Genomic DNA, 14136 nt, shown 5'->3' on the forward strand with positions numbered 1-14136 from the left:
GACTGAATACTTCTAAAGGGTAAGACTCTCAGTGGCTTGGTTACTAGAAGGACACTGCCATTATGGGGAGGCCAAGCGGGAGAAACAGTCCATAGTGTCCTAGGGCACCATCTTCAGGGTAAGTTAAATAATCCAAGAACTCCGAGGAAGGCCATTTTGTTGTTAGTGGGCATTTTTGATGTGTCTCCTAAAAAATTTGGTGAAAGCTTCATGACTTCAATCCTGTGGGGACTGAATGCTGATAAAGTGACCAGGCCCTGGTCATTATTTCATTGATGTCAAATAGTCAAGAAGACAGGACTGGGCCACTTGTACAAACAGAGAGTGGTGGTAGTGCCTGTGGCTCAGTGAGTAGAGCAGCCTCCCCATATGCCTAGGATGGCGGGTTTGAACCCAGCCCCAAACAAACTGCAACGAAAAATAGCTGGGTGTTGTGAGGGGTGCCTGTAGTCCCAGCTACTCAGGAGACTGAGGCAAGAGAATTGCCTAAGCCCAAGACCTGGAGGTTGCTGTGAGCTGTGACCCCACAAAACTATACCTAGGGCAACAAAGTGAGAGGTCATCTCAAAAAAAAAAAAAAAAAAAAGGAAAAAATAAAAATAAAACAAACAAACAAAAAACAAATAGCCCCCATTTAAAACTGCAAAAACAGAACGTGCATTTCCATTTCCAAACACCACAGCGCCACATGGTGACCAGGCTATATGTGTGTATATATACACACACATACATATACGTATATATTCACATGCATACACATGTGTGTACATATATGTATACAAATACATACATACATATATGTATACACATAGATACACATAAGTATATGTATATGTTTATATATACACACATATAATTTTTCATTTTCTCCTTTGCTTAATTTTTCTTTTTTTAATTTATTTTTTATTTATTATTAAATCATAGCTGTGTATATTAATGCAATCACAGGGCACCATACACTGATTTTATATACAATTTGAAATATTTTTATCACAGTGGTTAACATAGCCTTCCTGGCATTTTCTTAGTTATTATATTAAGACATTTATATTCTACATTTAGTAAGTTTCACATGTACCCTTGTAAGATGCAACATAGGTATGATCCCACCAATCACCCTCCATCCGCCTATCCTATCTCTCCCCTCCTTCTTCCCTTTTCCCGTATTCTTAGGTTATAATAGGCTTATAGCTTTCATATGAAAGCCATAAATTAGTTTCACAGTATGGCTGAGTACACTGGATACTTTTTCTTCCATTCCTGAAATACTTTACTAAGAAGAATATGTTCCATCTCCATCCATGTAAACATAAAATGGGTAAAGTCTCCATCTTTATTTAATGCTGCATAATATTCCATGGTGTACATATACCACAATTTATTAATCCATTTTTGGTGGATTGATGGGCACTTGGGCTTTTTCCATGACTTAGCAATTATGAATTGGGCTCCAATAAACATTCTGGTACAAATATCTTTGTTATAATGTGATTTTTGGTCTTCTGGGTATATGCCTAGTAGAGGAATTATAGGATTGAATGGCAAGTCTATTTTTAGATCTCTAAGTGTCTTCCAAACATTTTTCCAAAAGGAAGGAATTAATTTGCATTCCCACCAGCAGTGTAGAAGTATTCCCTTTTCTCCACATCAGGCCAACATCACTGGTCTTGAGATTTTGTTATATGGGCTGATCTTACGGGAGTTAGATGCTATCTCAAAGTAGTTTTGATTTGCATTTCTCTGATGATTAAGGATGATGAGTATTTTTTCATATGTCTGTAGGCCATGTGCCTGTCTTCTTCAGAGAAGTTTCTTTTCAAGACCCTTGCCCAGCCTGAGATGGAATAACTGGTTCCTTACTTGCTAATACTTTTGAGTTCTCTGTGGATTCTAGTTTTTAAACCTTTGTCAGAGACATAACCTGCAAATATCTTCTCCCATTCTGAGAGATGTCTGCTTGCTTTATTTACTGTGCTCTTGGCTTTGCAGAAGTTTTTAGTTTGATCAGATCCCAGTAGTGTATTTTTGAAGCTGCTTCAATTGCCTGGGGTGTCCTCATCATAAAATATTCACCCAGAATGATTTCTTGAAGTGTTTTACCTGCACTTTCTTCTAGTATTTTTATAGTTTCATGTCTTAAGTTTAAATTTTTAATCCAGTGAGAGCATATCTTAGTTAATGATGAAAAGTGTGGGTCCAGTTTCAGTCTTCTACAGATTGCCAGCCAGGTCACCCAGCACCATTTGTTAAATAGGGAATCTTTTCCCCACTGAATGTTTTTAATTGGCTTGTCAAAGATCAAATAATGGTAAGTAGCTGGGCTCAACTCTCAGTTCTCTATTCTGTTCCATACATCTACCTCTCTGTTTTTGTGCCAGTACCATGCTGTTTTGATCACTATCCATTTATAGTACAGTCTGAGGTCTGGTAGCATGATACTTCCTGCTTTGTTTTTATTTCTGAGTAATGTCTTACCTAGTCGAGGTTATTCTGATTCCATATATAATGAAGTATTATTTTTTCAAGATCTTTAAAGTATGACAGTGGAGCTTTAATGGGATTTTCATATTTCTGGAGCTTTACAATTAAAATTGTAAATTGCTTTGGGTAGTATGGACATTTTAACAATGTTGATTCTTCCCAGCCATGAGCATGGTATGCTTTTCCATTTGTTAACATTTTCAGCTATTTCTTTTCTTAGAGTTTCATAGTTCCCTTTATAGAGATCTTTCACATCCTTTGTTAGATAAACTCCCAAATATCTCTTCTTTCGCACTACTGTGAACAGAATAGAGACCTTGACAATTTTTTCAACTTGACTATTGTTGGTATATATAAAGGCTACTGATTTATGAATGTTGATTTTGTAACCTGAGACGTTGCTGTATTCCTTGATCACTTCTAATAGTTTTGTAGTAGAAACCCTGGTGTTTTCAAGATAATACAATCATATCATCTATGAAGAGTGAAATTTTGATCTTTTCTGACCCTATACTATATGGATACACTTGATTGCCTTTTCTTCCCTAATTGCAATGGCTAAAACTTCAATTACAATATTAAAGAGCAGTGGAGACAATGGACAACCTTGCCTGGTTCCTGATCTGAGTAGACATGATTTCAATTTAACTCCATTCAGTACAATATTGGGTGTGGGTTTGCTGTTGATGGCCTCTATCAGTTTAAGAAATGTCCCTTCTACACCAATTTTCTTAAGTATTCTGATCATGAAGTGATGCTGGATATTATCAAAAGCTTTTTTTCTGCATCAGTTGAGAGAATCATATGGTCTTTCTTTGTTAATTTGTTTATGTTCTGATTTATATTTATAGATTTACCTTTATTGAACCAGCCTTGAGACCCTGGAATAAAACCGACTTGGTCATGATGTATAATTTGTTTGATGTGTTGCTGGATTCTGTTTGTTAGGATCTTGTTGAATATTTTTGCATCTATATTCATTAGAGATATTGGTCTATAATTTTCTTTTCTTGTTGGGTCTTTTCCTGGTTTGGAGATCAGGGTGATGTTTGCTTCATAGAACGTGTTGGGTAGTCTTCCTTCTTTTTCTACCTTTTGGAACAGGTTGAGTAATATAGGTACTAATTCCTCTTTAAAGGTTTGGTACAATTCTGGCATGAAGCCATCTGGTCCTGGGCTTTTCTTTTTAGGGAGGTTTTATATGGTTGATGCTATTTCAGAACTTGATATGGGCCTGTTCAACATTTCCACTTGATTCTGGCTAAGTCTTGGACAGTGATGTGCTTCCAAGTATTGGTCAATTTTCTTCAGATTTTCATATTTCTGAGAATAAATTTTCTTGTAATATTCATTAAGGATTTTTTGAATTTCTGAGTCTGTTGTTGTTTCATCTTTGTTGTTTCTGATTGATGAAATTAGAGATTTTAGTCTTTTTTTCCTGGTTAGGTTAGCCAAAGGTTTATCTATTTTATTGACCTTTTCAAAAAAACAACTTTTTGATTTATTGATCTATTGTATAATTCTTTTGTTCATAATTTCATTTAATTCTGCTCTAATTTTGGTTATTTCTTTTGTTCTACTCAGTTTGGGGTTAGAATGTTCTTCCTTTTCCATTTGCTTGAGATGTCTCATTAAGTTGTTAACTTCCTCTCTTTCCATTCTCTTGAGGAAGGCTTGTGGTGATATAAATTTCCCTCATAGGATTTCATTTGCAGTATCCCAGAGGTTCTGATAGTTCATGTGTTCATTGTTGTTCTGTTCCAAAAGTTTGGTAATTTCCATCTTAATCTCATCTATGACCCAGCTATCATTCAGCTTAAGGTTGTTTAACTTCCATGATTTTGTATGAGTATGCAGGTTCCTGTTGTTACTGATTTAAACTTTTATTCCATGGTGGTCAGAGATGATGCGAGGAATAATTTCTATATTTTAAAAATTTACTGATGTTAAACTTGTGACATAAAATGTAATAAATTTTGGAGCATATTCCGTGGGCTGATGACAAATATGTGTATCCAGTTTTGTTTGGAAAAAAAATGTTTTGTAGATGTCTGTAAAATCCAAATGTTGGATAGTTAGGTTTAAATCTAAAATTTCTTTGCTCAGCTTCTTATTGGAGTATCTGTCCAACACTGCCAAAGAAGTGTTGAAATCTCTGACTATTATGGAGCTGGAGGAAATCAAGTTGCTCATGTCTGTTAGAGTTCCTGTTACAAATTGAGGCACATTTTGGATGGGTGTATAAATATTAGTAATTGGAATCTCATCATATTTGGTATTACCCTTAACAAATATGAAATGATTCTAATCCTTCCTTACTTTTGTTGGTTTAAAGCCTATTGTATCTGCAAATAGAATTGCAACACCTGCTTTTTTCTGATTTCCATTTGCCTGAAATATGGATGACCATCATTTCACCCTGAGTCTAGTTAATCTTTTAAGGTAACATGAGATTCTTGTATGCAGCAGATATCTGGCCTGAGTATTTGTATCCAGTTAGCCAACTTATGCCTCTTTAGAGGACAGGTTGAGCCTTTCACATCAATGGAGAATATTGATAAGCTTGGTAAAATTTTAGGTATCAAGTTTTTTGAAAGTCCAGTGGACATTTTTAATCCTTTGCTACTGTGGAAGTTGAAGTTTGATCAAAAGTTTCTGAGTGAGTTTATGTTTGTGGTAGAGGATTGGGCTGGTCATTATGGAGGATAGGTCTGTGAATATCCTGTAGAGCTGGTTTAGTTATGGCACATTTCTTCAACATGTGAATTTCATTAAAGTATTTATTTTCTCCATCATAAAGGAAACTCAGTTTAGCTGGATACAGGATCCAGGGTGGAAAGTTATTTTGTTTTAGAAGATTAAAAGTCAATGAACACCTTCTGGCTTGAAAAGTTTTAGCAGAGAGATCTGCAGTCATTCTAATATTCTTCCCTTTGTACGAAATGGCCTTCTTTTGCCTGGCAACTTTGATAATTTTCTCCTTCATATTAACTTTAGTGAAGTTCATTATGATGTGCCTGGGGGATGTCTTATTCAGGTTGAGTCGTACTGAGGTTCTGAAACTGTCTGCTATCTGAATTTCAGAATCTCTTAGCTTGTCTGGAAAATTCTCTTTCATAATTCCGTGGAAAAAAGCCTCTGTACCTTGCAAAGCTACTTCATCACTTTCAGGGATTCCAATGAAGCAGTTATTAGCCTTCTTTGAATTATCCCAGAGCTCTCTGAGAGAATGATACATTTTTGCTCTCCATTTCTCTTCTTCTTTGAGAGTTTGGGAGTGTTCAAAAGCTGATTCTTCAATGTCAGAAATATTTTCTTCTGCTTGCTCCACTCTGTTACTGAGGGATTCTACTGTATTTTTCAGATCTTTGAGGGCTGCAAATTCTTGCTTTAATGTGTCAAGATATTTGGTGGTCTTGTCTTTAAATTCATTGTATTCTTGAGACAACTTTTGAATTGCTACTTGAATTTCTAATTCCAAATTTTCCTCCATTCTATTAATCTTGTTTGCAATCCAAATTCTGAATTCAATTTCTGACACCTCGGCCATCTGTTTATGAATGGGATCTTCAGTTACATCGGCCATATATTTCCTTGGGAGGTTGGTCTACTCTGGTTATTCATGTTTACCAGTGTTCTTACACTGATTCCACCCCATGATTCTTTTACACTCTTTGACTAAATGGGTGGATAAAGAAAAGTTGAGTTCGGAGCACCAGGAGTAGTGATTAATCAGCCCTTTCCCCAAAGATGGGACTGGTGTCCTTACCTTTTCCCGTGGAGCTTTGCCAAGGACTCGTACAGTGCTACAGCCTGAGAAACTTGGAACCTGCTTAGTGTGGTGGGGTTGAGTGGCTCTGTCTTTTTTTCAGCTGGTTTCTGTCTTGTGCTAGTCAATCAATTACTCTGGGTTAAAGTCTCAGCTGTGGAGAAACACCAGCAATTAAGTCACCCCGCCCCCCACAGGCAACAATTGGAAAAGGAAAATCAAACCTTCCTACAACCACACACCCAGGGTACCACATGGATAGTCCTTGGGCTATTGGCCCAGTTGAAGAGGTCCAAATCAATTGTCTCAGTTAGCACCTGTCTCAGGTTGAAGAGTTTGAAAGGTTTCTGGGAACTAGATCTCAGGTGCCTTCTGACAACTCAAAAATGACTTGTTCCAGTGCTCCGTGAGGTCAGGAGGACCCACCCAGTAAATAGATTAGTCTGGGAAGGTGGATGCCTCCTTCCCCACCTTGCACCTCTGTCACACCCAGTCACTGATAACCCCACAGGGCTTTGATGCAGTTGCCTCCAATAAGCAGATTCTCCAGGGATTTGCACCTGCCTGAATCACAGGAACATCTATGTCTCTGTAGCCAGGGTTCTGCTGTCTGCCACTGTGTAGCAGGGAGAGGTGAGGCTTGACAACCTCGTGTGCTTAAATGAGGCTGGGGCTGTTCATTCAGTTCCAGCCCTGCCACTGATTGATGTTACTGACAGAACAGAACAAATTTGCAGTATTGTTTCTGTCCTGGCTATTTTCCCCTGCAGAAGAGAGGCTCTTAGAGTTCACAGAACCTGTGACCCAGGTCTTGTCTGTGCCGGTCTCACTGCCATTTGTATTCCAGTGGCACATGGTTAGTTGTCAGTTCCAGCCTCTTGCATTCCTTTGTCTTGGCTAATGATTCTCCTGAGTGCCGGGTTTATCCCAGGCTCAGTTAAGCAGTCCTCTGAGTCATTCCCACTTTGGGAACCTGCCGGCTCTGTGCGTGTGTTTCCTAGTCCCCATGCTCCACCCAGGCTGGTACCGCCTCAGGCAAACCCTTTGCTCACAAGGCTTGTGCTTTGGTCCCAGATCTTTTCCAGCAATGGCTGCCACTGGAGAAGATGCCCGGCCTCCTCTGGTTGCCCAGAGAGACAGGGAGTGTGACTCCGGAATATCCAGGGGTGATCCCTATTGTTGCCAAAAATGGCTGCTGCTCTGTGCCTTGGGGCACCGCCACTCCTGTATGATTCCCTCTCAGCCGACCATCCTCTCCTCACTACCGTGCCACAGAATCAGCACTGAACTGCAGCAGTCCATGCCCTGTCCACACCTCTTGAGAAAATACCCAAGAATATGGACTCCTTGGGAACAGTCTTTTGGACCTCAGAGTGAGAGTGGACGGCAGTGCTGGGAGTTCAGAATTGCAGGTAGAGAATATATACAGTTTTATGCCTGGCAGGAGAGCACCACGGCACCCTAGTAGGGGAAGTAGGTCCAGTTTTTACAGTGTCTCTCCCTTGGGATGTAATGGGAGGATTTTTGAACTCTGCTCATTTCTTTATGGGGTACTCTGAGCTGTTCTCATGGGGGTGGGGACTCCTGTCTGCTTGGCGATGGATTTTGTGCCTTTTGTTTGTATCCTTGGGGTTGCAGCTCCCCTCAGCAGGGTTGATGTGCGTTCTTCATCCTTCTCTCTTGGTGCATCTCTTATCTGCCAGGTTACTTGCTTAATTTCTGTTCTTTAACTCTTCTTCTGGATGAGAGCCTCATGGAAAGCTAGCTTCAGTCAGCCATATTGCCTTCACCCCTCCCTTTTCTCAATTTTTATCCTTAGTTGTTTTTTTTTTATTGTTGTTACTGATGTTGTTTTTGTTTGGTTTGGTTGTATTTTTATTTTTTTCATTTTTAATTTCTTCAGTAGCAAGTGTTTCTCCATTTTTATTACTGGCTTTTAGCACACTTTTTCCTTTGTTTTTTTTTTCTTCTAACATTTATTTTATATCTTGGTAGAGATTTTTCTAACTTTTTCACTTTTCCCCATAAACATCTCATGCAACAACTAAGATATCACTTTTTCCTTCATCTTATATAATTATAATTTAATATTCTTTATTTATGTTACCTTAGTTATAATTATTTTTTTATTTCTCGTTACTCTAAGGCCTGGGGGTCACAGCATTGGTCTGGCTCAAGGAGACAATGAGCTCAGGGTCTAGTGTGTCTTCTAGTCTTGGCATTTTGAATGATGGTATTAGTGGGTCTTCATGATAACATACTCCTGATTTTTTTCTATTTATGGTGACAGTGGTGTCTTGCTTTCTCCTACACTGGTAAGGAGCTCCTGAAACGGAGGAACAAACCTAATTTAGTTCCCCCAAAATCCTAGAGTTGCAGGTGTGGGTCAAAGCACCATGTGGAGCATCAAAATTTCTCCTGTCATACTATTTCTCTCCTTCAGTCCATCTTCTCCACCTTTATTCATTTCTTTCCTTTTATCCCTTCTTGCTTTTCTTCATCTTTATCTTTCTTGAGTCCTTTTTCATACTTTACTCTTCTCTTCCTTTTTACCTTATACCAATAAGCCATTTCAACATGTTAGCTCAGAGACAAGGTAATTTAAAGTGAAGGAGGTAGCAAAGGAAAAAGTAGGGGGAGTAAATTAACAAGAAGAAAACACACATTAGGAGGAACCAACAGAAAAATTCGGGCAACATGAGAAACCAGAACAGAGTTATCCCTCAAGGGATCATGAGATATCTACCACAGAGGATTCCACCTATAAAGAATTAATGGGGAAAAAAAAGAATTAATGGAAATGACAAAAAGGAATTTTAAAATGTGGATGACAACTACAATTAAGGTAATTAAGAAGAAAGTGGAAAATAAACAAAAGGAAATCCAAAAACAGAACAAAAAATGGATGAAAGTTATGAAGAATAAAGAAAGTACATAGCTGAGCAAGGAATTGAAGAAATCAGTTATGGAACTTTAAGATAGAACAGGAACTATCACTAACAGATTAGACCATGGAGAAGAAAGAATATCAGAGCTATAAGATAAATCTCTTGAGATAACTCAAGCAGTTAAAGAGGCAGAAAAACCAATAGAGAAAGCAAAACATCACTCAGAGAGTTATGGGACTTCATTAAGTGTTCAAACTTACGAGTTGAAAGTATTCCTAAAGGAGAAAAAGAAAGAATGTAAATGTTTTGGCACAGTAACTGAGATAACGCCAGAAAGGCTATGTTAACCACTGTGATAAAAATGTGTCAAATGGTTTATGAAGTGAGTGTATGATGCCCCATGATCATATCAATGTATACAGTTATGATTTAATAAAAAAAAAAAAAAAGAAAGTCCCCCAAAGGAATGGAAGCCATACTGGAGGATATTTATAAATAAAAAATTCTCAAGTATCAATGAAGATTATGAAACACTCCTTTCCTTTCAAAGAGCTATCAAACCTCAGAACATCTTAACACAAACATAAAATCTCCAAGACACATTGTAATGAAACTGTCCAAAGTCAAGATGAGAGAGAAATTGTGCAAGCAGCCAGGAGTAACTGTGAAGTAAACTACAGTGGCAGAGTGATGAGGATGGTATCGTACTTCTAAGCTGAAACTTTCCAAGCCAGAAAAGAATAGTCATCTATATGTAACATTAAATAAAACAATTTTCATCCCAGAATTCTATATCCTGCTAAACAATGCTTCAAAATCAATTGATAATATCAATTGATATCTTTTCTGATATGCAAATATTGAGGAAGTTCTCATAACAAGAACAGCTCTACAGGAAATATTTAGATCTATTCTCTACACTGACCATCATAATGGACCACTCACAAGGTAAACACACAGAAACTAAAGGACAAAACCTAGCTTTCATGATGATCAAAGGATACAACTAAGAAATAGACTTTTGCAAAATAAGATGAATAGAACTCCACCACACTTATTAATTCTCTCAATAAATGTTAATGGATTGAATTTCCCACTGAAGAGACAAAGGCTGGCCATTTAGATAAAAAAGCAGAAACCATCAAAATGCTATCTTCAGGAAACACACCTAGTGTCAAAGGACAAAGAAGACTCAAGGTGATGGGTTGAAAAATAATATTTCAGGAAAATGGAAATGAAAAAAAGTGGAAGGTTGCAATCTTCTTTTCAGGTAAAGGTGAATACAAAGCAACTAAAGATAAGAAAGACAAAGATGGTCTCTTCATACTAGTCAAGAAAATCATACAACAAGAAAATATTTCAAATTTAAATAATTACACACCCAAATTAAATTATTCCAGTTTTATTAAACAGACTTGAGTTGATCTGAGAAATATGATAGCCTTTAACTGGGGACTAAAACACCACCTGAGGGAACTGGGCAGATTTTTTAAAATACAAACTAAACAAAGGTAAAAGGGACTTAAATGTGAAACTGGAAAAAATATGCTTAATATACATATATGGAAGACAGCATCTCAAAGCTAAGGAATGTACATTCTTCTCATCATCCCATGGGACACACTATAAAATAGATCAAATCCTAGGACATAAATAAAACTTCAAGAAAATTTGAAAAATTGAAATTATACCAGGTATCTTCTCAGACCACAAGGCAAAAGAAGGTGAAAATCAACTTAAACAAAAATTTTCATCCACTTACAAAGGCATGGAAATTAAAGAACATTATGGTGAATGACAGTTGTGTCAAGGAGGAGATAAATGGGAATTTACTGCATTCCTTGAACATAAAAAAATGAAGCTACAAGGTACCAAAACCTGTGGGACACTGGAAAAACATTCCTGGGATGGAAATTTATGATATTACATTCCTACATCTGAAAAACAGAAAAATAGAACATCAACAACATAATGAATCACCTTAAGGAAATGCAGAAGGAAGAGCCATCTAATCCCAAACCTAGCAAAAGAAAATAAATAACCAAAATTAAATCAGACATAAATAAAATTGAAAACCAAAGAATCATTCCGAATATTAATGACACCAAAATGTGATTCTTTGAAAGGGCAATTGATAAACCTTTTGCCAGGTTAACTAGAAACAGCAAAGTAAAATCTCTAATAATCTCAGTCACAAGAAGAAAAGTGAAAATAACAACATACATAACAGATAAAAGATTATCTCTGAGTAATGCAATAAAATCTACAACCAGAATTTTGATAACATGGAGGAAATGGACCAATACCTGAATCTCACCACCTCTCTAGACTTAACCAGGAAGAAATAGATATCTTGAAGAGACCAATGTCAGCACTGAGATTGCAGAAACAATAAGAAAGCTTCCCACAATAACAACAACAACAAAAAACTTGACCAGATTGCTTGACAACAGAATTCCATCAAACCTTCAAAGCTGACGTTATACCTATACTGCAGAACCTATTTGAAAATATTGAGAAGGAAGGAACCTTCCACAACTTGTTCTATTAAGGAAACATCTCTCTGATACCAAAATTAGGAAATGGCCCAATGTAAAAACCAGGACAAATTTCACTAAAGAATACTGATGCAAAAATACTCAACAAAATTATAGACATAGATAACAGCAACACCTTAAATAATTAGGCATCACGATAAAGTAGTCTTTATCCATGGGATGCAAGGCCAGTTTAATATATACAAATCCATAAATGTAATTTACCATATCAATAGAAGCAAAAACAAATACCATATGATTCTCTCAATAGATGCAGAAAAAGCATTTGACAAAATTCTGCATTATTTTCTAACAAGAACACCTAATAATTAATAGACATAATTGGCAAAGTGTTTAATATGATTGAAACCATCTCTGACAAAGTCACAGCTTAAGTCATACTGAATAGAGTAATACTGATAGCCTTTTCACTTAGAACTAGAACCAGACAGGGATGTCCTCTATTACTACTAATTTTCAACATAGTTCTGGAAATTCTAGCCAAAACAATCAGGCAAGAGTTAGATATAAAGTGCATCCAAGTGGATCAAGCACTCACACTTTGCCTATGATATAATCTTATACATAAAGAACCCCTGAAACTCCACCACAAGTCTATGTGAAGTGATCATAAATACGGTAAGTCTCAGGGTATAAATTCAATGTTCACAAATCAGTAGCCTTCAAGTATTCCAAAACCTTCAAGCTCAGAATCTAATAAAAGACACAATTTCCTTCAAAGTAAATGAAATACCTAGGATTATACCTTAAAAAGTATTTAGGGACTTCTATAAGGAGAATTATGAAATCCTAAGAAATGTTATAGCAAAAGACATTAACAAAAGAAGAACATACCATGTTCTTGGCTAGAAACAATCAACATTGTTAAAATGTCTACACTACCCAAAGGAAACTACAGATTCAATGCAATCCTCGTTAAAATAACAATATCATTCTTTAAATAAATGAAAAAAAATAGTATTCTGTTTTGTAAGGAATCAGAAAAAAAAATACCCAAGACAATTTTTAGTAATAAAAAGAAAACTGGACTCATCATTTTGCCAGGTTTCAGGTTATATTACAAGTCCACAATCATCATAACAGTACGTTATTGGCACAAAAAGAGACATATACATTTCAAAATGAATTGAAAACCAAGAGATGAAAATAGTGTCTATTTTCATCCAATCTTTGATAAACCAAACAAATCAAGCATACACTGGGGAAAAGAATCCCTATTCAATAAATGATACTGGGAAAACTAGAACGTGCACATGTAAAACAAAAAAAAGTACACATGGAAAAGCCTGAAACTAGACTGGTATCATTCACCACTTAGAAAAAGTGACTCAAAAAGTATAAAGATTTAAATATAAGACATGAAATGATAAAAATCCTAGAAAAATATTCGGGAAAATCTCTTGAGGATGTAAACCTGGGGAAATTTTTTATGAAGTGGATTTCAGCAGCCTTCACAACAACAAAAATAAACAAATGAGATTAATTAAACTGAAAGTTTCTGCATAGATAAAAACAGGAAAATTAAATCAAATAGACAACTTTCAGAATGGGAAAAGATATTTGCATGTTGCAAATATGACAAAGACTTGGTAACTAGGATCTATAGACAACTCAAATTATTCAACCAAAAAAATCTCATGTGTCACCAGGCAAGAGACATGAACAGAACCTAAGGAAGACAGACAAATAGACCAACCAACATTTGAAAAAATGCTTAGCACTGATAATCATTGGAGAAAACAAATCAAACCTACCCTGATATATCACCTAAGGCCAATGAGAATAGCCCAAATCACAATATCCCAAAATTGCAGATGTTGTTGCAGATGTTGAAAAAAAGGTCACTGTTACACTGTTGGTAGGACTGCAAATTAGTACAGACTCTTTAGAAAGAAGTATGGAGAATCTCCAAAGAACTACAATTAGATTTCCTGTTTTATCCTATAATCCCACTATTAAGCACCTATCAAAAAAGAAAAAATAATAATTTTATTATAAAGACATGTGTACTAGATTATTTATTGCTGCTTCATTTGCATTTGCCAAGATGAAGAAACAACCTAAATTCAAACCAATCCAGGAATTGATTAACCAACTGTGGTAAATGTATACCATGGAATATTATTCAGCAATACAAAAATGGAGACTGCATCTTTGTATTAAACTGGATTAAGTTGAAACACATTCTTTTTAGTAAAGTATAATAAGAATGGAAAAGAAAATACCCAGTGTACTCAATAATAATATAGATTCAGTAGACAATCAAATACACAGTCATATAAGAGAAAACACAGTTCAATTCAAGTTGCAGGGGAGGGGATGGGTGTGCTCCCACTTAATGGCCAAAATGTAAGGGTATATGGCACACCTTCTGGATTTGGGGAAAAAACTACAAGAGGGACTCCTTTTCACAAATGAGAATATTGTAACCTAGTTGTTT

This window comes from Nycticebus coucang, chromosome X, assembly GCF_027406575.1.
Source record: "Nycticebus coucang isolate mNycCou1 chromosome X, mNycCou1.pri, whole genome shotgun sequence".
NCBI lineage: Eukaryota > Metazoa > Chordata > Mammalia > Primates > Lorisidae > Nycticebus > Nycticebus coucang.